Source organism: Oryctolagus cuniculus, chromosome 6 (assembly GCF_964237555.1).
Source record: "Oryctolagus cuniculus chromosome 6, mOryCun1.1, whole genome shotgun sequence".
Taxonomy (NCBI): domain Eukaryota; kingdom Metazoa; phylum Chordata; class Mammalia; order Lagomorpha; family Leporidae; genus Oryctolagus; species Oryctolagus cuniculus.
In genome coordinates this window covers 114689132-114714102 of record NC_091437.1, presented here as the reverse complement: position 1 = coordinate 114714102, position 24971 = coordinate 114689132, and the positions used below count along the sequence as shown (strand labels likewise).

Genomic DNA, 24971 nt, shown 5'->3' with positions numbered 1-24971 from the left:
ACCATCATAAAATTGATACACATCTTTCCTTTTAGATTTTTATAAACATTTGTTTATAGGGAAATGCAGATGCACAAAGAAGGTCAGAAATAAAAAAAAAATCAATGATTTATTTGAAAAACAATTTAGTCACTACCCAAGCAAAGAGTGTTTACAGCAGCACTATTGGACTCTGATAACTATTCCCTCTTTCACGGAACAGTATGTGCTATCCTGATTGTAGTAACAATTACTTCTAGCTTCTTTTTATACTTTTTTTTCTCACCTCTGATTTACCTTTGCCTAGTTAATGGTTTTCTATAAATCAAATAATATAATTTGTAGAATTTGTGTCTAGCTTCTTTTATTAAGCATATTTCTGAGATTCATCCTCATTATTACATGTCATTGATGTTTATTCTTATTGCTATAAATATTTGAATTCATATAACATCATTATCCATTTTAATGTTGATGGAAATTTGGATTTTTTTTCAAGAAAGCTTTTTGAGTATTACCAAGGATATTTTTATTAATATTCTTGTGAATAATCCTTGGTTGCATATATTCCCTCATTTTTGTTGGGAGTAGACTCAGTAGTAGAATTCTTGGGTTATAGTTGTGTGTATCTTGAATTTTTGGAAAAATTCTTAACTGTTTTACAAAGTGGTTGTACAAATGTATAATACCATTATTATATATAAATATGTTATTTATATATTATATATAATATATATTATATAATTACATAATATATAATGTATAATAATATATATTATTATATAATTGGCATTTCAGTTCTTTTGATTTTAGCCATTCTGGTGGGTGTATTGCATTATCTCTCTGAGAGTTAATTTGTATTTCCCTATAACTAATGTTGTTAAATCCATTTTTTTATACATTCATTGACTAGTTCTTTTGTGGAGATTCTGACCTGGTATTTTGCTTACTTTTAAAATTTGGTTGTCTTTTCTTATTGATGTGAAAAATTCTTCACATATTCTAGATACAAACCTTTTGTAGGATACATATGACTTGAAACTGTTTTCTTCCTCAAAGTAGCTTGCCTTTTTACTCTTTTAGTAATATTTCTTGATGTTCCCGAAGTATCAATCTTTTCATTCATGGTTAGTGCTTTCATGCTCTATTTAAGAAGTGTTTTCTTACCCCAAAACATGAAGATATTTCCATACACTTATTACCTTCTATAACGATGATTGTTCTGCTTTTCACATATAGAACTCCAATCCATCTGGAATTGAATGATTTTTTTTAAAAAGTATGAACTGTGTGAGGTACATGTTAAGTTTAATTTTTTTCTACAGTTGTACCAGCATCATGTATTGAAAAGGCTTCTTTCTACACTTGCTTGACAGTATCACCTTGATATGTATCAGTTTCTATGCTTTTTATTCACTATTATTGGCCCTTTTGTCTTTTCTTATGCCCATTCCATTTTATCTTATTGAAATTTAAAACTTTTTTGAGGATACCAAATCTCTTTATTTGAAGGAACAGTACAGATTAAATAACTTAAGTGGGTGTTTTACCACAATTTACAGAAACTGTAAAGGTACCCTGCACGCGTATACTGCCTTGGTATTAGGAAATCAGCCTAATGCTTAGATCCCATTTTCACTGTCCCCAAGGTGTGCTTGTCAAAGAGATAGCCCACCAGCCCAGAATGGAGGGGTCTCATCTAGAGCTAGTTGGTAACGTTTTCACCTGATTCTTTGATGGACTCCACCTGTTCATTCAGGTAATGCGTCTCAGTGAAGTCGCACTAATGTGGATCTTTTTCCATCAGTGGCCAGCTTGAGCAGTTCCAGTACTGGCTGATCTGTGCTTTTTATTTCCAAGTGGAAGGTGCACTCCACTGCATTCAGCTCAGTCTCGCAGCTGTCACGGACTGATTTCTTGATGTGCCATAGGAGATTCAGCCACCTCACTGGTTCTGCAGCTTCATCAATTTCTCAGCGTGTTCTCTCTCCTCATGTGACTGCTGAATAAAATAGTTTCCCAGTTCTTGCAAGCCACATCATTAGGTTAAAGTAGTAAGACATGGACAGACAGATGTATGAGGCCTAGAGCGCTATGTTAATCTGATGGTGGCTTCCACCTCTAGGTTAACATGTACGGTCATCATGTAGCAGAGGAGAAATGATGTCAGTGAAGCCACAGTCAGGGACTCAGGTGCCCAAGAGAATACGAAGAAGTGGCAAGGGGCTTGTTCTGCATGACTGACTTGGGTAGGGGTGTGAAGCCCCGGGCTCTATACAAGCATTGTTAAAGCAGAAAACTGGGAAATTATCCAAAGAACAATTCTATAATAATAATTATTATTATCTTTTGATAAAACAGATCCTTTTTCTTAGAGATTGTCATGATTTACACACACACACACACACACACACAGACTTGCTCAAATTTTTGATTGGGATTGATTCAAAGTTAAAGACCCATTTGGGAATATTTAACATTTTTAATTTATGCTTTTTTTTTTGACAGGCAGAGTTAGACAGTGAGAGAGAGACAGAGAGAAGGTCTTCCTTCCGTTGAATCACCCCCCCCCCCCCATATGGTGGCTATGGCTGGTGCACTGCGCCGATCAGAAGCCAGGAGCCAGGTGCTTCCTCCTGGTCTCCCATGTAGGTGCAGGGACCAAGGACCTGGGCAATCCTCCACTGCCTTCCTGGGCCACAGCATAGAGCTGGACTGGAAGAGGAACAACCGGGACTAGAACCCGGGGTGCTGGTGCCGCAGGCGGAGGATTAGCCTAATGAGCCATGGCGCCAGCCAATTTATGCATTCTTAAAAAACAAATATAGTATATTTGTTATATTTTGATTGTCTTTAAATATGCCACTAAACATTCCATTACCATTTTATAATGTTTTACATAGAGGCATTTTGTCTCTTTGGTTAGATTTATTCATTCCAAGGTCTCTGATATTTTTGATGTTACTGAAAGTGGTTCTTTAAAAAATGCTGATTTTCTAGTTGTTACTGTTATATAGAAATGCAATTGATAATATATTGAGCATACTATGCTATAGTACCGGCCCCTGGTTTTGAAATGTTTTATCTGAAATATTACTTCTGTTGGTTTTGTCTCCTTTAATTCTGGAACTCTGATAACACATTTATTAGATTATATGTTTTCTCTCTGTCTTCTATGCTCTAGTCTCTTTCTTTCTTTTCTATCTAAGTCTGGTTTTCACCAATATTTTTAGTCTTTGTTGATATAATTGCCTGTTTCTACTGGTTTTCATGCATGCAATTTTTATTCCCTTGAGTATCTGTTGTTATTATATAATAAAATGATATTTTTAAAAAGATTTATTTATTTGAAAGGCAGAGTTACAGAGAGAGGGAGACAAAGAAAGGGGTCTTCCATCTGCTGGTTCACTCCACAAATGGTTTTTTAGGACTGGAGCTGGGCCGATCCAAAGGTAGGAGCCAGGAGCTTCTTTCAGATCTCCCATTTGGGTACAGGTGTCCAAGCACTTGGACCATCTTCCCCAGGCCATTAGCAAGGAGCTGGATCAGAACTGGAGTAACCAGGTCATGAACCGGCATGCATATGGGATGCTGGTGCCACAGGCAGAAGCTTAATCTACTATACCATAGAACTAGCCCCTAAAAATTGTACTTTTAAAACTGCAGATATTATCTTAATTCAGAGAAATTTGTGTTTACAACTACTGAGTGTCTTGTAAGTATGAATAATCATAGATTAAAGATTTGTGAAACTGGGGCCTGCATTGTGGTGTATCGGCTTTAACTGCCTTATTTGATATGGGTGCCCATCGAGTCCCTGCTGCTCCACTTGTGATCTAGCTCCCAGCTAATGCAGCTGGGAAAACAGTGGAAGATGGCTGAAGTGCTTTGGCCCTTGCATCCACACAGGAGGCTGGGAAGAAGCTCCAGCTGTTCTGGGCATTTGGGGAGTGAACCAGCAGATGGAAGCTCTCTCTCCTCTCTCTCTCTGTTTCTCCCTCACTTACTGTAACTCTAACTTTCAAATAAATCTTTAAAGAAATATTTGATATTGATACATGTGAGATTGATACATGAGAACCTGTGCATTTTCTGTTTCCTTGTGCTCTAAAGGATAACGACGTTGGAGAATCCAGTGCAAAGCTAGGTGTATTCACCAGCTGCCTACTTTCTCTCACCTCACTGGATCCTCTTTGGACTCCAATAAATGATCTACCAGCACAGAAAGTCTGTTTGGTATTTTATCATTTGATCAGCCATGCTGTTGGAGGAAAAGAACCTGAAAATTGGGTATTTATTGTTTGGCTTTTCTTCTTCCTTGATCCTTAGACCAGTAATTTTTTCAGCATTTTCTTCTCTCTGCTATGACAGTACACAAATTAACAAAAATTTCCACATTTTTTGCAAGTTTTCCTCAGGGGATAATTGGTAAAAGAAAGTTAAAATTGTGTCTATTCCTAGTTTGTCCTGTATACCATGTGTCCAAAAAGTTGAGTTTCCACTATTTACCAGAACCTGAGCTAGAGATTTGGGATGTAACATTGGAAAATTATTTTTTGACATTGTGGATTTTACTTATTGGTTTAGGTATTGAACTTGCATATTTAAATCACATGAAATCTCATAAGGTGTTAACATGTTATAGAAAACTAGAGGCAATAGGGTCTTTGAGAAACATGACTGCTGCTTTCAGAAATATTGTTTGAATTTCAGAATCATCCCAGAATATGGGTGATATTCATAGATGAAACTGATGTTCAGAGATTGTAAATGCTTTGACTCAAGTCACAGATTTAGTGGCTAATTAGAAACTGGCAGGAATTAGAATTCAAGTCTATTTCTGTCCTTAACATTTCATTGCCTCCCTTATTTTTAAGATAAACTTTGAACACACCAAATATCTTTCATATAAAGTGCTCCTACTTCACTGACACGATGGCCACTTAACTGTAGTATGGGAGATGGAACATTATTATTTTATTAATAAATATTAAACTTGAGACATAATCAGGTGGAAGATTAGTTCAGTTTTGGAAAAAGGGTTGGAAAGAAAAGGAATAGTTTCGAATGTTGCTTTACTACTCATTGCTATTTTGCCTTCAAAAGTTAATTAGGCTGAAATACCATGTTGGCAATATGTGATAAGAAGAAGATGCTGTGCAACCCTGCCACTGGCAGCTTTAACTGAGGCTGAGTTCCATAGTTCCCACTGACTTCAGGTCTAGCTTGGGTAGCTGATAGGGGCCTAAGCAACTATTTTACTGTAAAAGGGAAGCCACATTGCCTCCTTCATTAAAGTTCCAGACTCAATTTGCTGTGATAGATAAACGATTTAAGCTAAGAAAATCCTATGCTGGGGCTGGCATCCTGTGCACCCACCTTGTCTGACAGCAGACTCAGAGCTTCCTGCACACTAGGACTGGATCTCGTGATGGGATCAGGGAACACACTGTGGAGTGAGTTGGTGCTCCAGACAGTGCACACGTCTGGGTGTATAAAGTGTGTGGACACCATGAGGCTCACTCTGGGCTGTCGATCAGCTGGTTCACCCTAGCATGGAGAAAATTTGGTATTGCAAACAAACCAGCTGGCTCCAAAGGTTTCCTCCCCACACTGACTATAGCCAGAGGTGTTCCATCACACCCATCTTAGGTATCACTCTGGATTCTTGCTCCACTCACAAACAGTAGCCTGAGTTCACTGACCCCTCCCCACCAAGCACACAACCCTGGAGCTCAAGTGTAAGACTTAGGGGCTCCATTGAACTGCAGAGGCACATTTCCAGGAATAAGACCTTCAATAAACATAAAATCCTCCATGAAAGAAAGAAACAACAGATTCCTCAGATGCGCAAAATTCAATGTATAAATATAAGAAACAGTAATAAAGAGGGCAATATAACTCCCCAAAAGGAACACAATAACACATTGACATTGAACTCTGAAGAAGGGGAGATGATGAAATGCCTGAAAAGTACTTCAAAAGAATGATTATAAGATTACTCAAAAATACAGAGAAACAATTAAATGAAATTAGAATGTCAATACTTGACATGAAAAAGTTAGCAAAGAGATTAACTGAAGAAAAATGAAACAGAAATATTAGAAATGAAGTTTTGATAAATCAAATAAAAATGAAGTGGAAAGCCATGAAAAAAGAATACCTGATCTAGAAGACAGACCTTTTGAAATATCTCAGATGAAAGAAGAAGAAATTAGAAAGAATGAAAACAATGTTTGGGATCTATAATATACCATCAAACAACCAAAAATATAATTTTCTTAGAAGTTCCTAAAGGCATGGAAAAAAAGAATGGCTTAGAAAACCTATTCCATGAAACAATAGTAAAAAAATTTCCCCTGTTTGGAAACAGATATGAACATCCAAATACAAGAAGCAAATAGAATCTCAAATATGCATGCTCAGAAATGATCTTCACCATAACACATTATAGTCAAACTTTCAAACAGAAAACATAAATACAATATCCTAAAATTTGCAAGAGAGAAATTCCAGGTCACATTGAAAGTAACTTCCTTCAGATTGATAGCAGATTTCTCAACGGAAACCCTACAGGTCAGGGAAGAAAGGATATATATAGTCCCAGTTCTTATAGAAAAAAACTGCCAACTTAGAATACTTTATCCAGCAAGCTTACATTCATAAATGAATATGAAATAAAGAATTTTCAAGATAAGCAAAACTTGAAATAATTTGTTATCACCAGCCAGCCTTAAGAATGATACTTAAGGATGTATTGTATTGAGAATCTGAGAAAGACAATCATTACCATGAACAAATGTGAAAACAGTAAACCTCATTGTAGAAGAGCAAAGGATATTCAAAGGAAGCAATAGGAATATTTATGGAAAATGGCATGACTAAGTCATTACTTATCAATATATCACCATTAATGTAAATTGACTAAATTCTCCAATTAAAAGATACAGACTGGATGACTGGATTAAAAAAAAGAATCTGTATTCCCCCTACAAGAAACACCCTTCACCAATAAAGATACTCATAGTCTGAAACTGAAAAGATGGAAAAAGATATTACAGGCAAATCTAAATCAAAAGTGAGCAGGAGTGGTTATACTAATATCAGACAAAATAGTACCTGAGACCAAAAAAATGTTTAAAAATGTTAACAAAGAAAAAGAAGGTCATTGTTTAGTGGTTAAAAAATAACTCAACAGTGAGATATGAGTATAGTAAATATACATGCCCAATGCTAGTTTTATAAAATACCACTGTCATCATTGTGAAGATCAACTAGACAAAAAAATCAATGAAGAAACAACAGAGCTGAACAACACTATAGACAAATGGGCCTAACAAATAGCTACAGAGCATTCCATCCCACAGTTCCAGATTTCACATTCTTTTTGTCAGTGCATGGAACATTCTCTAGAATAGTTCATATACTAGGCCATAAAACAAGTCTCAACAAATTCAAAAAATTGAAATAATACCATTTATCTTTTCTGATCACAATGGAATGAAACTGGAAATTAACAACAATAGAAACTCTAAAAGGCATACAAACAAATGGAGACCAAAAAACAGGCTCCTGAATTAACAGTGTGTCATTAAAATAAATCAAAAGTGAAATAAAAAAATCCTTGAAGTGAATAAAAATAACAACCAACATATCAAAAGGTATGAGATACAAAACAAAGATATGAGTTATATCACTGTATGAGATACAGCAGAAACAGTGGTAAGAGCAAACTGATAACAGTAAGTACCAAAATAAAAAATTGAAAAGATATAAAATAAATGATCTAACAAAGCAGCTCAAGGACCTCAAGAAATAAGAACAAACCAAACCTCAAATTAGTAGATGGAAAGAAATAATAAAAACTAGAGGAGAAATAAACAAAATAGAAATGAAAAGCTATACAAAATATCAATAAGTAAAAGTTTTTTTCTTTTTTTTCAAAGAAAATAAGCAATATTGATTAACCACTGGTGTGACTAACCAAAAAAAGAACCAAACTGATAAAGTCAGAGATAAAAAAGGAGATGCTATAGTTGATACCATAGAGATATAAAGAATTATGAAGAATTATTACAAATGGATATATGCAACACATTGGAAAATGCAGAAGAAATAGATAGAGTTCTGGATACATAATTTACTAAAATTGAGGCATAAAGATATAGAAAACCTGAATCTCAATAACCAATAACCAAGGCTGAGATTGATTCAGTAATAAAGAGTCTCCCCCAAAACAACAACAATGGCTTAACTGCCAGATTCTACCAGATTTATTTATTTATTTGAAAGTCAGAGTTATACAGAGAGAGAAGGAGAGGCAGAGAGAGAGAGGGAGGTCTTCCATCCGCTGCTTCATTCCCCAGTTGGCTGCAATGGCTGGAGCTGTGCTGTTCCAAAGCCAGGAACCAGGAACTTCTTCTGGGTCTCCCATGTGGGTGCAGGGGCCCAAGGGCCTGGGCCATCTTCTATTGCTTTCATAGGCCATAGCAGAGAGATGGATCATAAGTAGAGCAGCCGGGACTAAAACAGGTGCCCATATGGGATGCTGACACTCTAGGTGGCGGCCTTTAGCTGCTACGCCACAGCGCTGGCCCCTCTACCAAACTTTTAAGGAAAAACAAATACTAATTTTATTAAGCTATTCAAAACAATTGAAGGGGAGGGAACCCTTGCAAATTCATTCTATGATGTCAGAATTACCTTAATTCCAAAACAAGAGAAAGATATAATAACAAAAAAGAAAAGTATAGATCAATATATCCTTGTTTAACATATATGTGAAACTCCTCAATAAAATACTAACATATTGATTCCAACAACACATAAAAATATTGTCTTCCCTGATCAAGTGGGATTTATCTCAGGGATGCACAGTGGTTCAACATATGCAAAGCAATAAATGTGATGCATCACATCAACAAAATGAAGGATATAAGCTATGTGATTATATCAATGGATGCAGAGAAAGCATTTGATAAAAAATAACATTCTTTCTGATAAAAAAACTTAAAAAAACTGGATATAGAAGGAAGATTAATTAAGGATATAATTACGCATATACACTCATATACCTACAGTGAGCATCATATAGACTGAGGAACTGTTGGAAGCATTTCCATTAAAATCCAGAGCCAGACAAGGATGATGCCCACTCCAACCCCATTATTCAATATAGTTCTGAAAGTTTTAGAGCAATTAGGCAAGAAAAAGAAATAAAAGGGATACAAATTGTGAAAGGGAAAGTTAAATTATCTCTGTTTGCAGGTGGCATTATCCTTTACATAAGGGAACCAAAAAACTCCACTAAGAGACTGTTAGAATTCACAATAGAGTTCAGCGAATTTGCAGGATATGAAATCAGCACACAAAAGTCAATAACATTCTTACACATCAACAATGCTCTGACTGGTAAAGATTATTCCATTCACAATTGCTACAAAAAGTTTTTTAAAACTTCAGGATAAATTTCACCAAGGATGTGAATGATCTTTTCAAAGCATGAATAAAAGAAATAGAAGACACCAAACAATGGAAAAATCCTCCATGTTCATGATTGGAAGAATTAATATAATATAATACTACCCAAAACAATTTACAGATTCAATCAAAATACCAAGGATATTCTTCACAAATACACACAAAAAATCCTAAAATTCATATGGAAATGCAAAAAAAACCTGAATAGTCAAAATAATCTTAAACAATAAAAACAAAGCAAGAGTCATCATAATGCTATATTTCAAGATGTACCTCAGAACTCATCTAATCAGAACACAAAAATAGACATGTAGAATGGTGGAACAGAAAAGAAACCTCAGAAATTAATCCACACATCTATAACAAAATAATCTTTGACAAACAAGCTAGAGGATAGTGTCTTACAAATGGTGTTGGAATATTGGATTTCTGCATGCAGAAGTTTAAAACAAAACTCTACCTTACATCCCATAGAAAAATCAACTCCAAATGGGTCAAGGATGTAAACTTAAGAAATGAAGCCATCAATTACTGGAGGAAATGTAAGGGATACACTACAAGACATTGGCCTAGACAAAAAAATCAAAAAGAGACAAGCAGGATTACATCAAGCTAAGAAACTTCAGCACAGCAAAGAAAACAATTAAAAAGGGAAGAGGTAACTGATCAAATGGGAGAAAATAATCTTCTCAGTTTGAATGGCTATTATCCTAAAAAAGAAAAAAAAAACTGACAAGGATATGGAGACAAAGGTACCCTAATACACTGTAGTTATCAATGCAATTTAGCACAACCATTATGAAAAACAGTATGGAGAGTACTCAGGAAACTAGAAAATACACCTACCATATGACCCAACTATCCCACTCCTGCAAATATGTCCAAAGGAAATGAAATCAGAGAATGAAAGTTACCTGCAGTTACATGCTTATAGCAGCTCAAATCTTAGCTCAATAGCTTAGGAATCAACCTAGATGTATATCAGCCTAGATGTACATCAACTGATGATTGGATAAGAAAAATGTGGTAAATATACATGGTGGAATATTACTCAGCTATAAAAAGGAATAAAATCCTAATGTTTGCAACAAAGCGGATGCTGCTAGAGATCATTATGCTAACAAACCAGACCCAAAATAGACAAATATCACATATTCTCTTATTTGTGATAGTTAATACATGGAGATAGTATAAAAATTCTGTGGTCGTCGTATCATTTGGTATACAGTGTAAATATTGTTTCACTAAATCATAATATGTAAATGACAATATATTCTTCTTTCTCAAATTAAAAAAAGGAAATGAACAGGGGAGGAATAATGAGGACTCTTGGTGTTCTAATAATCTTTATTTTTTTAAACATTTATTTATTTTGTTTGAAAGGTAGAGTTACAAAGAGTGAGAATGAGAGACAGAGAGAGATCTTTCAACTGTTTGTTCACTCCCCAAATGGCCACAATAGCCAAGGCTTTATTTCAATAAAAAATTTAAAAAAGTGTTACTTAGGCTCTTCCAAATTCCTCAGTTCTAGACCAATATCAACCACTTCAACGGCTATATTTATAAATTAGAGTAATTATGTTAGATAAGATATGAAAACTAATTCCTATGTAATAAAGGATTTGGTTGGCCTTTCTCCTTAGTTTTTGGGGTTAGCCTCTAAATCTTACAATTTCCCAAGTGATAGGAATATCTTTGTTAATGTTAGTAGTCTCTGGCAGTTTATACTGAGACATTGACTTATGTATATCACTAGACATTTTTTTAAAGACTCATTTATTTATTTGAAATGGATTTATTTATTTGCAATGGAGAGAGGGAGAGGGAAAGCGAAAGAGATATTCCAAACTGTTGTTTCACTTCCCCAAATAGCTACAACATCTTGGGCTGGGCCATTGCAAAGCCAGGAACCACGTACTCCATCCATGTCTCCCACATGGATGGCAGAAGTCCAGGACTTGAGCCATTATTTGCTGCCACTCAGGCATTTAAGGAGAGCAGCCAGGACTCAACCAGTACTCCTACACAGGATGTGGGTATCCCAAGTGGCATCTAAATATGCTGCACCACAACTCAGAGAGATGACTCAGGATGGGAACTGGTAACACCAGGAAGAGCAATATGTGATTTAGTGGTGAAGCTTTGAGACACATAGTATTGACTCTGCCTCCAGAGCAGAGAGACTCAGATTAAACCTCGTGGTCAGTGACTCAAGCACTGTTCCTACATAATGAAACTCCAATAAAACCTTCAGCTGCTGAAGCTCAGATGAGTTTCTCTGTCCTTAGTATTGCGTTGTAAAGTGTTTTTGGCACTTTTGTCACACAGCATGTGGTAGAAAGTGGTGTGTCCTGAATCCAAGAAGGATGTTGGATGTGTTGTGTTTAGGACCTTCTCAGACCTAACCCTATCCATCTCTCCCTTCCTCTGATTCTTATTTCTATACTTTCCCACAATAAAATTTAATTTTAAGTACATTACTTTCCTGAGTTCTATGAGTTGTTCTACAAAATAATTGAAACTGAGGGAGTGTTGGGAATCACTGAATTTGAATGTATCTGCTCCGAAGTGAGGGTGTAGAGACTTCTGAACTTGTACTGTGTCAAAAGTGAGGATGGTCTTTGTACAAGACTGTTCCCTTCACTGTGAAGTTTTGCCTACCAATGGGTAGTTGTCAGAAGCAGTTCAAATAATCTGTCATAGTGTTCATGAAGTAATAGGTATTAGTTTAATAGTTGCTATCATTAGTAATCAGAAGGTAATATGACAATAATGGATACTACTGCATATGGGAAATTGAAGTGTATAAATGAACACAAGTTAGTGAATAATTAGCAAATTCACTGAAAATAATTTCCTTACACTTAAAATGTATAATCACTGAATATTTTTATGCTTGTACTTTTAGATGGCTTGGGTGACTAAAGTTGGAAAACTGATCTTTAATTAAGTGATATATTAACACTGAGAACAATTCTTCCTGGATTGCTTTCTTATAATCTATGCTTTAAAAGTCTCTATTCAATTCATTTCAAGTCCTTAACATTCACAGAGGGGCTTCTCTGTATTAAGCATAATGCTTGGACAGAGATACAAAGTCAAGTAAGGTAAGATCTCTTCACTCCTCAACTCATTATCTAGTGGTAGAGGCAGATCTACCAATTCACAACACTTACACAGTAGACTGTAATAACTATTTCAGCATAGTAACCAATAAAGTGCTGTGGGAGTAGAGAGGAGGAAAATAATGTCAGATCTTAAGGTATCTTGACATAGACTTGACACTGTGCATGTTATAAGTGAAATTCCTATGTAAGTGGTTATTGAGTCTTTCTTCTCCTTACTCATGTGCCCCACATAAGATTGATTACATTGTGGATACATTATGGATACCTAATCTCAGGTACCATGTGGTACTAGAAATAGTTTTTTCCTCCTTGTTTTTGTTGTTGCTTTGAAAAGTCACGGTGGAAAGATCCTTATCTATTACAAATTATATTTTACAAGTGTTGTTTTGCTCCAAACAAGTATTAGGGGAAAGGACTATAAGAATCATATAGTGGATATTAGTTGTTATTCCACGATTTGTGTCTGAAACAATCTCTCATAGATGCAAATTAAACATACTTGACATTGTTGTCATAGTTAGGGTCAGTGGTCTTTGTGTACAACCGACTGGCTTAGGATGGAATACGTCAAACTGCAGGGTAGGGGGTCAGAAATAGATGCAGTGCTTCTAAGGTTGGCATGTTTTTGGAAACAGGAAACAATAAAGCTAGGGAAATGTCTGAATTGGCCATCCCCTCAAATATATTGAATAATGCTGATTAACTTTGTGAAAATCCTGGCAATTCAGTGCCTCTGAGCAGAAAGGCCAGGGCATAGTATATCAGACTATTCGAGAGGCAATGCTTGTGCCCCACCTCCCATTCTCATATTGATACCCTAATCCCTAATGTGATGGGATTTGGAAATGCAGATTTGGGAGGTAATTTAGTCATCATAGTAGAGGTCCTGTGATTGAATTAATTCCCTTACAAAGACAAGGACGAGGTTAAGCAGTTGTTTCTCATAGGCATTTGTGTGTCTACAAAATGAAGGACAGATTTGGAGCAGGAGAAATTACTGAGCAAAAAGTCATTGCTTGTCTGCTTACTTGAGGTTGTGTGAGAAAAAAAGCATAAATAAAACAGTTGTTGCCTCCAGATATGTTGTTAGTTTTGTAGACATCTCAGAATGAGGGCTGGTGGAAATATCCTGGAGTGCTGCCACATTACCTTGGAAAAGTCACTTGATCTCCTTTTATGGTTTACCTCCTACTAACAATAACTTGTGCTTATTGACTACTTATGATCAGGCCTCTGGATTAACTGCTTGACTTGCCTGAGCCCATGGCAACAACTTGTAAAGTAGATACTGTTATATTCCACCCACCCCTGCCCCCTATTTTGATCCAGCTGGAGAAAAAAGGCACAGAGAAATAAAACATAGCTGTGCAACACAAATTCTGAACAGAAGCTGAGTTCAGATTGTCTTGGTCCCTGAGCCCATACGCTCAACAGCATTATCTTGTGACTTCATCTTTATCTATAGAAAGGAAAATTACAAAGGTATGTTCAACATACTTAGCTGTTGTTGTGAGGCTTGGTGATATTATTTTTATGGTCAGCAGTGTCACAGCACAAGGGTCTAGAGTTTGTTCAACTGAACCCTCCATTCTGATTAGGGGCTTCGTCATTAGCAGTCTTCTAACTGTCCTGGAGACCCCTCCTTGGGTTTATGGATATTCTGAATACTGTGTGTGGGGATGTTCCAGGAACCATGTAAATGCATCATTCCTAGTGGGCAGTCAATAGACAAATTACTTCCCTCACCTGAACAATACCTTTACAGTGGTCCTTGGCTTTTCCTTGGACCAGGGCCCTTCTGCTTCCTCACACTCTTGAGGTTCTCATCTGATCATCAAACATACTTTCTTGTTCTCCCACTAGATGACATTTTTATTTTCACATGAACTCATCTCACCCCTTAAACTGTTTTCATTTACTTTTATAAAAGGCTTTGTTGATTCATTAAACTTAGATTTAGTATTAAACAATAATAGCAGCAATGACTTCCTTTCTTTGAAGTCAAGAAAAACTCAGGCTTTAAGCTCTTAGAAGATGTGGAGAAATATATTTAAGTGTATTCTAACTTTTTAATGCAGCACAGAAAAGCAACATGATCAATACAGTTGCTTCTACAATAAAGAAGGTTGAATGCTCATTTGCTGTCTCATATGTGAAGTGCTTCAGACACTGAAAAGTGATCCATAAATGTAAAGGAATGGAAGGACCATTGATTCATGCCCCAAGACTTAGTGAGTCTTAGTGAAGTACTCTGATACGGTGATATTTTTTAGATTTCTTTAACCACACAAATCACAAGTATTGTGTTAGGTTGATAACACACACACACACACCCCTTGTAACTAACTAGGAGAATTATTAATAACCATGTATGATTCTGCAGATAAGCATATTGGTTAACAAATACACAACAAAGAGCAATACTTAATGGTACACCAAAAATTTATATATGTTAAGGCTTTATCCATTTATTTAGAGACTACCTCATTAGGATAGTGATCCAAATGGCATTAACTGTGTCATAGCATTTTCTGAGTAAAACTGAAGTGCTGTATTTGAAAGGAAAAGTTATATTGAAAAGATTTTGAAAACAAAACATCCATTTTCCCCACAGATATTAAAAATAGAATACTCAAATATAAAATGAAGTAAATATTCATGAGCCATAATTTATCTCTCTCACTTAATAAGAAATTGGTATGTCTCTATGGTAACAGTAAAACTACCATCCAGGAATGAGCGCTTCTCTGTGTGTGTTAGAGTGTGTGTCTTCATAAACATAAAATTTCAAAAGCATGGAAGATTAAGAAACTGAAATGAGCTGCCTGAAAGACCAACTGAAGGGAAAGAATACAATAGAACAAAGGAAAAAGTCTTAGGGGATAAATGAAGACATTATTTAAGATGAACAAGAAAACTCATGAAGAAGATCTCATCTAGAGATAGAAGTTAGAATCCTTCATCGTAAAACGTTGGGCTTCTCAAGTCTGTGTGGTGGGGCGAGAAGGGACAGGATCGTGGATGAATTGCTCAAGCTCCCAGAGTTATTAGAAGAGTATCAGCTCTGACCCATGATATCAGAGCAGAGTCTCCTGGTCTCAGGGTTACTGATTTAGTTCAGGAAAAAGGGAAGCAAAGAAGTACAGCAACTGGAACTAGATAGGTGGGGTGGACCATCCATGTTCTGTACAGTAGGGTGCAGGCCAAAGGCCTTGTTTTATAATCTGAGTTTCTGAGGTGATGCTGAGATGTGGCAGGGTAGGGAATGATCTGGGCATGTAGGAGTGCTCTCCGGCCCCTGCAGAGGAGAGTTCCTGTGGGGTTATGCAAGAGAGACTCTCATAGCTGGGAGAGGGCTGAAGCCCCCGTGGAAGAGCAGGATTGAGATCCTGTTCTGTACTACTCCTCCCAGTCGACACCTCTGGGTTTGAAGAACTCCCAAATCCTTGCACTGGGTGCATTCTCCATTGGAGACATAATTAAAACAAGAATTCAAAAAAGGAGATTCAAATTTTCTGGGGAACTTAGGACTTCACTCCCTGCTGATCTTTTTGTTACTACTGATGGTCCTAAAAGTGTTGGCAGGAAGCCTGGTTGTAGAAATGTTAGTTCCAATATTAGTGCTTTGTTTTCTTTCCTTTACATCACTATCAAAGCAAGAAATATCACCCCCAAGGATACTGGTGTCACAAAATTTAGGTAATTTTACATATTTTCCCTTGTTAAATAAGAAAAAAAAAAGAAATGACGATGATTTCCTGAATGATTTAGTAGTCTTTTATTTGGCAAATCTACATCTTTATTAAATGAGTACTGCTGCATTACTTATAAAATACTGTTGGAAAGGTTGTAATAAGATATACACAAATGTACTTGTGTGTCTGCACTTAGTCCCTCCTCTTTATATTTTGGCACCATCATGTTCCATTGTTCTTGGTGTCTCTAGTCTCAAGTGTCTATAGATCCATTTCTCAGGGATGAAATGTCTGTTTTCCCAGGGCACTTAGAAAGGGTATTAACCTGACTATGCAGAATGAGAAAGGGGTTGGGAAGGAGATCTGGTTGCTCAGGTGGAGTTTTCAATCAGTTCCCTGCTCTGTACCTTATTTTGGCCAACCAGTATGTGTGGTGTCTCAGGTTCCAAATCTTTCTAGTGACTCAGAAAAAAAAAAAAGTGTGCTTTTTAACACTGTTCCCAACTGTAAGCTCTTGGATTTAAGACTCCTTTTAGCTATGATGTCAGGGGATCTCTCCACTATTTTCTTTCCACAGATTAACATTTGTTGACATTTTTCACTTATTCTCATCCACACTCATTTTTTCCCTTTTTCTTAGGATTTATAACTTTTTTTTACAGAGCATTGACATTTTACTATCATTTCCATTGGGAGCAGAGATGAACACAACTTGCCATGTGTGACTAAATGTCTAAACTTATGTTCTGTATACTGTAATGTGGAATTGTAAATGAGGATAGCTGGGAGAAATATGTAGGAAACTATGGGCTTTCTTGTGTCTGAATCCCTTTGAATTTTCTAGCAGTCACCATTTATCTCTCTGTTTCCATCACCAGTCTTTAGTCCTGATACACTGGCCAGTATTTTCCTTCAGCAAGATAAAATCAGGAACCTGGTTCAAATCTTCCTTTTGAGCTTTGTAGTCCTGAATATCCAACTGCCTTCCAGGCTTTTCCACTTGGAAGTCCCAGTGACAACTTAAAATATTCCAGTCTGGTTTATCTCCATCCAATCTGGCCCCCAGCCTGCTTCTCTTCTCTTGCTTTGTTTTCTACCTCGGCAAATGATACAACTCTCCACCCTGTTTTCAGAGCCAGGTTGCTGGGACTCATCCCTCTCTCCTCTGTCATTTCCTATGCCCCTTTCACCTCATCCCTACCCACATTCAATCTGTAACTCCTCCTATCCATTTTACTGCCCCAGTTTTGCTCGGTTCATTTGCCTGTGTTCTTCTTTGCTGCTACATTTTTCAGCCCCTTCGATTTCTTAATTTCTAGCATCAGCTCTGTCCGACTTGTCCACCAGTTTTTTGGCCTTTCCCGCTTGGTTGATTTTCCACAATAGAGTCAGAGAGATCTTTCTAAAACATAAACTTGAATTTTTATTCCCTTATTTGAAATTCTTTAAAAATAGCTCTACAGTTTCCCCAGAATAATGTTCAAATCTCATATCATGAGCAAATGTCCAACCTAAACTTCCAGCACTTTTCCTAATCAAAATCTACTCTCTAGCCCTCCTGACTGTTTCCCTCTCTTCCTGGAACATCACCCATCTTTCCTTTATCTTCCACCACAACTCAGGTGGCAGTGTTGTGTTAATGCCCGCTAAGTCTTCAAGACTAAACTTAGTGGTCATATTCTTGCAATCATTTCACTGAAACCCACATATATGGGGTTTGGTATTGTTCTCATTAACATTCTGTTTATTCATTTTGGTGTTTATTATATTGTATTAAGTCTCTTATATTATTTTTAAAGGCTACCTTTATTTAATTATTCATTTTAGCTGAGAGAGAGCAAGTGTGTGTGTGTGTGTAAGAGAACTTCCATTAGTTGGTTCAATCCCGACATTCCCTACATATTAAGATGGCTTAGTCTAAGTTGAGGTCCAAGTCAGGAGCAGGAAACTCAGTCTAGTGTGGGCAGCAGGAATCAAATGACTTGAGACATCACCACTGCCTCCCAGGGTGCTCATTAGCAGGAGCTGGGGTCAGGAGCCAGGGGTGGGTACGGAACTCTGGCAACTCTGATGTGGAATGCAGGATCCTTAAATGCTAAACCAAATGTCTGCTTCCTGTAAATTCCGTGAAGGCAGGGAAAGTATTTTTGTTAGCTATTTTACCTCTGGCATCACAATTTTTAGCACTATAATAGTTTCTGATGTTATTCTTAAGTGTTGAAACCTAACTGAAAAGTGATCGCTGTCAAATATGAGTGGGAATAAGAGAGGGAAGAGATGTGCAATTTGGGACATGCTCAAGCTGACTTTCCCCAAACGGTAGAGTTAGAAACATTCCAGGGGATTCCAATTCAATCCCATCAAGGTGGCATGTACCAATGCCATCTCAATAGCCCCAGTGATCAATTTCTGTTCACAATTGATCATAATGATAGGACTAAGAACCAAAGGGATCACATAAACAAGAATAGTGTCTGCAAATACTAGCTGATAGAATCAAAAAGGGAGAGAATGATCCAACATGGGAAGTGAGATACACAGCAGACCCATAGAATGGCAGATGTCCTAAACAGCACTCTGGCCTCAGAATCAGCCCTTAAGGCATTTGGATCTGGCTGAAAAGCCCATGAGAGTATTTCAGGCATGGAAAGCCAAGACACTCTCGGAACAAAAAAAAAAAAAAAAAAAAACAACAACACCTAAATGAAAGATATCCATGAGTGAGATCCCAGTGGAAAGAACAGGTCACCAAAGAAGGAGGTACCTTTCTCTGAATGGAGGAGAGAACTTCCACTCTGACTGCGACCTTGTCTAAATACGATCAGAGTTGGTGAACTCAAACGTCTTCCATAGCCTTGGCAACTCATGACAAGAGCCTAGGGTGATTACTGATGCCATAAACAAGAGTGTCAATTTGTTAAGTCAACAACAGGAGTCACTGTACACTTACTCCTCATGTAGGATCTCTGTCCTTAGTGTGCTGTACATTGTGATTTAATGCTATAACTAGTACTGAAACAGTATTTTTCCCTTTGTGTTTCTATGTGGGTGCAAACTGTTGAAATCTTTACTTAATGTATGCTAAACTGATCTTCTATATATAAAGAGAATTGAAAATGAATCTTGATGTGAATGGAAAGGGAGAGGGAGTGGGAAAGGGGAGGGTTGCAGGTGGGAGGGACGTTATGGGGGGGGAGCCATTGTAATCCACAAGCTGTACTTTGGAAATTTATATTCATTAAATAAAACTTAAAAAAATAGTTTCTGATGTTTGTTGAATAGATTTATGAAATGACATACATACTGACCACTGATACTTACCCAGCTTTCTCCTCCCTCCCTCCTACCCTTCCTCCCTTCTTTCCTTCCTTCCTTCCTTTTTTCCATGTTCAAATAACTGTTTTGTTCTTCTTTAGTTTTAATTTGCTTTCCAAAGTTGGGCCTCATTTTCTTTCTTTCTTTCTTTTTTTTTTTTTTTTTTTTTGACAGGCAGAGTTAGACAGTGAGAGAGAGAGACAAAGAGAAAGGTCTTCCTTCCACTGGTTCACCTCTGAAATAGCCATGGTCAGCACACTGTGCTGATCCGAAGCCAGGAGCCAGGTGCTTCCTCCTGGTCTCCTATGTGGGTGCAGGGCCCAAGCACTTATGCCATCCTCTACTGCCTTCCTGGGCCACAGCAGAGAGCTGGACTGGAAGAGGAGCAACCTGGACATAACTGGCGTCCCAACCAGGACTAGAACCTGGGGTGCCGGTGCTGCAGATGGAAGATTAGCCTAGTGAGCCACGGTGCCAGCCGGGCCTCATTTTCTGATTTTGGATTCTTATCACACCTCAGAACCAGGCTGTGTCTGTTTATCTGATTTCTATTATATGGGGAAACTTCAAAGAGTCCATAGAAAGATCCAATTATAAAATAATGTAGGGCCGGCGCCGTGGCTCACTAGGCTAATCCTCCACCTTGCGGCGCCGGCACACCGGGTTCTAGTCCCGGTCGGGGCACCGGATTCTGTCCCGGTTGCCCCTCTTCCAGGCCAGCTCTCTGCTATGGCCAGGGAGTGCAGTGGAGGATGGCCCAGGTGCTTGGGCCCTGCACCCCATGGGAGACCAGGAAAAGCACCTGGCTCCTGGCTCCTGCCATCAGATCAGCGCGGTGCGCCGGCTGCAGCGGCGGCCATTGGAGGGTGAACCAACGGCAAAGGAAGACCTTTCTCTCTCTGTCTCTCTCTCTCACTGTCCACTCTGCCTGTCAAAAAAAAAAAAAAAAAAGGTTTTTTTTTTTTTTTTTTTTTTTTTTTTTGACAGGCAGAGTGGACAGTGAGAGAGAGACAGAGAGAAAGGTCTTCCTTTTGCCATTGGTTCACGCTGTGGCCGGCGCACCACTCTGATCCGATGGCAGGAACCAGGTGCCTCCCCTGGTCTCCCATGAGGTACAGGGCCCAAGGACTTGGACCATCCTCCACTGCACTCCCGGGCCACAGCAGAGAGCTGGCCTGGAAGAGGGGCAACCGGGAAAGAATCCGGCACCCTGACCGGGACTAGAACCGGGTGTGCCGGCGCCGCTAGGCAGAGGATTAGCCTATTGAGCCATGGCGCCAGTCTAAAATAATGTACATTTTCACCAGATTTGAAGCACCCTTACATATTCATTATTCACAGTATTTATTAAGCACCTACTTGTATTAGATATAGTGCCTATTCTGGAGATAAAGCTGTAACCAAAATTGTCATACCTTCTTTTTTTAATATTTATTTTATTTATTTGAAAGCAGAGTTAGAGAGGAGAGACAGAGAGAGTGAAAGAGATCTTCCATCTGCTGATTCACTCCCCAGATGGTGAGAATAACTGGGGATATACCAGGCCAAAGCCAGGAGCCTGAAACTTCTAGGTCTCCCACATTGGCGTAGGGGCCCAAGCGCTTTGGCCATCTTCTGTTGCTTTCCCAAGTACATTAGGGAGCTTGATTGGAAGCCAGAAATTGGACCAGGACCCATATGGGATGCCAACACTGCCGGTGGCAGCTTAACATGATCTGCCACAATGCCAGCCCCAAGATTGGCTTATTTTCTATTTTCACAGAGATAAGAACTGATATAGGAAATAAGGAGGCGGATAACTTGTCTCTGGCTTCATATGTTCAAAGAAGGAGAGGAATTGTGTCCCAGGAATTGTACTTCATGATGTATACCCAGGACTCTTGTCCTTCTGTAGACCTAGCTTAGACGATATGATTTTGGATTCTAAACAGATGTCATGTTAGGATGCCATAGTAAGATGTAATAACAGGAATATTCGCAAGAGAAACAATGTGTTTTGTATGTGGGTCATGTGCATGGGAGTTAGCGGGTGGACTGTGTAGGACAGCATCATTTGGCCCCCACTAGTCCCATCTTCTGACTGTTCCATCTTCTGATGTTCATACTCTTTTATTTTTAAGTTTTATTTATTTATTTTTATTTAAGTTTTATTTATTTATTTATTTGAAAGGCAGAGTTACACACACGCACAGAGGGAGAGTTACAGAGAGAAGGTCTTCCATTCAATGGTTCAATTCCCAAATGGCTGCAATGGTCAGAACTGGGCCACACTGAAGCCAGGATTCAGGAGCTTCTTCCAGATCTCCCACAAGGGTACAGGAGCCCAAGCATTTGGGTCATCTCCCATTGCTTTATCCAGGCACTTTATCAGGGAGCTGGATGGCAAATGGAGCAGCCGGGACTCAAACTGACACCCATATATGATGTCCGCATCACAGGCAGAGGCTTTACCCACTATGCTACAACACCGGCCCCTGGTGTTCCTACTCTTACAGAAGTATAATCCGCTGCACCTGAGTGTCAGCAGGATCTATGACTTTTATTCAGACCAACAGAATATGGAAAGGGTTATGTAATGCTATTCCTATAATTCTTATGTAAAACTCTACCTTCCTAGTAGATTTAGTGCAGAGATTTTCTCTGTTGCTGGCCATGTTAGGGGGCCCATGTGGCAAGAAATTGAGGACAGCCTCTAGGTGACATTCAGCCAAGGGCTGGTGCCTCCAGTCTTAAAGTTTCAAGGAAATTAATTCTGCAAACATCCGAAGTGAACTTGAAAGTGAACTCTTCTCTCATGAAACGTTGAGATGTGACCCCAGTGCTGGCTGACAGCCTTAATTGCAGCTTTGCAGATTGGGGCTAAGCCTTCTGGAATCCTGACCCATAGCAACTATAAAAAATGAATATGTGTTAAGTTGATGAGTTTGTTATACAGCAATATAAAACTAATGCAAAGAAGTAGATAATAGGCCAGCAAATAGATAAACGTAGTCTTGGATAGGGTTAAAATATACTGAAAGAAGTGAATAGGGCAATGTTATAGAAAGAACTTTGAAACAGAAGCTACTTTGGGTGGGACAGTCAGGAAAGGGCCCTCTTGGGATGGACAGAAATCCAAAACAATGAAAGAAGCTGGAAATCAAGAATTGGAGTAGAAGGTAGGACATTTCAGCAGAGAGAGAATATTTGATGCAAATATTGAGATAAGAAACAACTTGAAATTTTAGAGGAAAAAAGCAAGGTACTTTATAAGCGAAAGGGAAAGTGGTGGACTAGTAGGTAGATTTTTGGGCCAAACAATAAGGAATTTTTATTTCATCTGTAATGGGCTAGGGAATCTTTGAAGAATCCTTAGCAAGGGAGTGACAAGATTTACCCTCTAGGTATTCTGTGAGGAATGGCTTTCAGCTGGGGACTAGTGTAGGGCAAGAACAAAGGAGACATATATAGTTATTTTGGAAACTCCTGTAGATAGAAATGCTCATGGCCTGGGTGGAGATGGGAGAAGAACAGGGATGGGCAGGGTTGCCTCCTGGAGGTCAGGATGAAGCACAGACTTTGCATCCTGGCCTGTCTCTGGATTACCTCTGTTTTCAACTCTTAGTTCTCCTAGTGAGCTTCAGTCTCTGCATACTGAACTTCTGCCCGGTTCTTGACACCAGTTCTCTCTGAAGTCAATGGGATCTCCCTGAACCTCCTGTTTTTTTTTTCATATTTTTTCCACCATTTTTGCATATGATGTCCTTTTCCTGTGCCCTTCTTCTGTGCACTCTCAGGTCCCTGTGCTCCTGCTGTTTCCATCTTTTCATTTGAGTCCCAAACTGGCTGAAATGACAGCAAGAAAAGAAACAAGATGAATGAAACAAGGGAAAAAAAATTAAAGTCCTCTTGTGAAGTATTATTTTACTAACAATCAATATTCAAGTCATTTTTTTGGCATTGTCAGTTTTGCTGTTATTCTGACCCTTTCTTCTTGTGATGAATTCTGAATATCTCTATTTATTATATTCAATAAAAAGCAGAACGGAGAACAGCTCCTGTGCCAAAACAAGGATGGGGAAAAGTCCTGTAATTGATCACATTTACATTCCTTGAAAGAACACATTTGCAATTTAGCCTGGTCTGTAGAACATGAGGAATGAAAAGAATAAACAACTCACTGATGCACATCTACAAGGACTATTTTGCTTCTCATTTTGTTCAGCATATTTCAGGGCTTCTGAAGAATGAATATAAACTAACATGGGGTGAGTATCCTTATAAATCAGATAATAGTTTTTTTTAAATCTCAAATAACAATAATACGGCCACTTTAAAAAACACATTGTTATCAATATTTAACTCATTTTATTTTGTTTGAAATAACACACGATTCTACTACTTTTGATTTTAATGTTGAGTTTCACAGCTAATGGTACTTAGCCACCGTGAAGTAGTTAGTGTGCTATGGCTATCTGGGAATGCTTTCTCTGGGCAGGATCCTCTGAACTCCTTCATCACAGTACTCAAGGCCTTGCCCAATGGGTCCAGCCTAACTTACCCACTCTTGCCTGATCCCTGGAATCTTGTAATGCTGGACCATTCATTACCTGTGGGGAGCAATCCGGACTAGACTAAGTTACTCGAATTAGGACTTATTCTATGCATCTGCTCTCCCACAATATGGCGCTGGGAGAGAAGTAAACAGCTTCCGCGCAGCTGCCTCCAGTTCAACTAATAAACTGTAGGACTTGCTCCTGATTGGAGAGCAGCGTACTTGGCGTGTGGGCAGCCGAGTTGGGATTGGCGGAGGAGGACTATAAAGGAGGAGAGAGACGGCATGCACCGGGAACATCTAAGGGGAACATCTAGCTGAAGGAACACCTGTGCAGCCCCCGAGAAGAGCCGGCCGGCGGTGTGCCGCTCCCCTGCGGAAGTGGGGAATGTGGCTAGGGGGAACTGCCCTTCCACGGAGGTGGAAGGGATAGTAGCCAACCCGGGAAGAACCAGCAGCAAACCCGGGGAGGGCCGAGCAGACGAAAGAACAGCGCAGGGTCCTGTGTCGTTCCTCCACGAAGAGGGGGAGCGACAATTACCTCTCACCCACTGCTTCATGTTCAGAGTTCACTTGCTAATCTTGTTTAAAATACGGTTTATGATTCAGGGGATGTGGAAAAAAGTCTGAGACTCTGCTTTGCTACCTCCTTGGTGGTGCTGATGCTGCTGGTTTGGCAAGGACGAGGGTATTTTTGTTTTTGTTCATACCCCCCAACCTGGCAGATTCCTTCTATGTGGAAATTCTATTCATGGGATGACCTTTCCGGTCATTCTGACCCCCTTAGGTAAGGAGCCTTCTTCTTGTTAAAAGAGAGAGAATAACTTCCTACTCCAATGG

General features: G+C 38.6%; 1 long non-coding RNA gene and 1 pseudogene across 1 annotated transcript in view; one reads left to right on the top strand and one right to left on the bottom strand.

The window, feature by feature from the left end:
- The window catches only part of LOC127490735 (uncharacterized), a 49891-nt gene that overhangs the window by 16713 nt on the left and 8207 nt on the right, over window positions 1-24971 (top strand). The window lies entirely within an intron of this gene.
- Window positions 1595-24839, bottom strand: LOC138850026 (ferritin heavy chain pseudogene; annotated as a pseudogene).